Raw genomic sequence first — 2,173 nt, 5'->3', positions numbered from 1 at the left:
CTATGGTTGTTTCGGGAGCCGGTGTGGTTGTTGTGGGAGAAGCTGTGGTTGTTGGGGGAGCAGCTGTATTTGTTGTGGAAGATTCTGTGGTTGCTGTTGAAGCAGCTGTAGTTGCTGTGGCAGCAGATGTGGGTGTTGTGGTTGTTGTGGGAGCAGCTGTGGTTGATGTTGGAGAAGGTGTGGTTGATGTGGGAGCAGTTGTGGTTGTTGTTGGATTATCTGTGGTTGTTGTAGCCTCAATTGTAGTTGTCGTTGGAGATTGTATGGTTGTTGTGGGAGCAGCTGTGGTTGTTGTGGGAGCAGCTGTGGTTGTTGTGAGAGCAGCTGTGGTTGTTGTGGGAGCAGCTGTGGTTGTTGTGGGAGCAGCTGTGGTTGTTGTGGGAGCAGCTGTGGTTGTTGTGAGAGCAGCTGTGGTTGTTGTGAGAGCAGCTGTGGTTGTTGTGGGATCAGCTGTGGTTGTGGTGGGAGCAGCTGTGGTTGTGGTGGGAGCAGCTGTGGTTGTTGTTGGAGCAGTTGTGGTTGTTGTGGTAGATTCTGTGGTTGTTGTTGTAGCAGCTGTGGTTGTTGTGGGAGTAGCTGTGGTTGTTGTGGGAGCCGCTGTGTTTGTTGTGAGAGCAACTGTGGTTGTTGGGAGAGCAGCTGTTGTTGATATGGGATAAGATGTGATTGTTGTGGGAGCAGCTGCGGTTGTTGTGGGAGCAGCTGTGGTTGTTGTTGGAGCATCTGTGGTTGTTTCGGGAGCAGGTGTGTTTGTTGTGGGAGAAGCTGTGGTTGTTGTGGGAGCAGCTGTGGTTGTTGTGGGAGCAGCTGTGGTTGTTGTTGGAGCAGTTGTGGTTGTTTTTGGAGAAGCTGTAGTTGTTGAGGGAACAGCTGTGGTTGTTGTGCGATCAGCTGTTGATGTTGTGGGAGCAGCTGGGATTGTTGTGGGAGCAGCTGTGGTTGTTTTGGGAGCATCTATGGTTGTTTCGGGAGCCGGTGTGTTTGTTGTGGGAGAAGCTGTGGTTGTTGTGGGAGCAGCTGTAGTTGTTGTGGAAGATTCTGTGGTTGCTGTTGAAGCAGCTGTGGTTGCTGTGGGAGCAGATGTGGGTGTTGTGGGGAAGGATGTGGTTGTTGTGGGAGCAGCTGTGGTTGATGTTGGAGAAGGTGTGGTTGATGTGGGAGCAGTTGTGGTTGTTGTTGGATTATCTTTGGTTGTTGTAGCCTCAATTGTAGTTGTCGTTGGAGCTTGTATGGTTGTTGTGGGAGCAGATGTGGTTGTTGTGGGAGCAGCTGTGGTTGTTGTGAGAGCAGCTGTGGTTGTTTTGGGATCAGCTGTGGTTGTTGTGGGAGCAGCTGTGGTTGTTGTGGGAGCAGCTGTGGTTGTTGTGAGAGCAGCTGTGGTTGTTGTGGGATCAGCTGTGGTTGTTGTGGGAGCAGCTGTGGTTGTGGTGGGAGCAGCTGTGGTTGTTGTGGGAGCAGCTGTGGTTGTTGTTGGAGCAGTTGTGTTTGTTGTGGTAGATTCTGTGGTTGTTGTGGGAGCAGCTGTGGTTGTTGTGAGAGCAGCTGTGGTTGCTGTGGGAGGTTCTATGGTTTTTGAAGTAGCGACTGTGGTTGTTGTGGTAGATTCTGTGGTTGTTGGTGGAGCAGTTGTGGTTGTTGTGGGAGTAGCTGTGGTTGTTGTGGCAGCCGCTGTGTTTGTTGTTGGAGAGGCTGTGGTTGTTGGGAGAGCAGCTGTTGTTGATATGGGAGCAGCTGTGGTTGTTGTGGGAGTAGCTGTGGTTGTTGTATGAGCAGCTGTGGTTGTTGTTGTAGCAGCTGTGGTTGTTGTGGGAGTAGCTGTGGTTGTTGTGGGAGCCGCTGTGTTTGTTGTGGGAGCAACTGTGGTTGTTGGGAGAGCAGCTGTTGTTGATATGGGATCAGCTGTGATTGTTGTGGGAGCAGCTGCGGTTGTTGTGGGAGCAGCTGTGGTTGTTGTGAGAGCAGCTGTGGTTGCTGTGGGAGGTTCTATGGTTTTTGAAGTAGCGACTGTGGTTGTTGTGGTAGATTCTGTGGTTGTTGGTGGAGCAGTTGTGGTTGTTGTGGGAGTAGCTGTGGTTGTTGTGGCAGCCGCTGTGTTTGTTGTTGGAGAGGCTGTGGTTGTTGGGAGAGCAGCTGTTGTTGATATGGGAGCAGTTGTGGTTGTTGTGGGAACAGC

Source organism: Oncorhynchus mykiss, chromosome 10, assembly GCF_013265735.2.
Source record: "Oncorhynchus mykiss isolate Arlee chromosome 10, USDA_OmykA_1.1, whole genome shotgun sequence".
In the NCBI taxonomy this organism is placed as follows: Eukaryota; Metazoa; Chordata; class Actinopteri; order Salmoniformes; family Salmonidae; genus Oncorhynchus; species Oncorhynchus mykiss.
The sequence above is the reverse complement of the archived record's forward strand: the minus strand, read 5'-3'. Positions refer to the sequence as shown.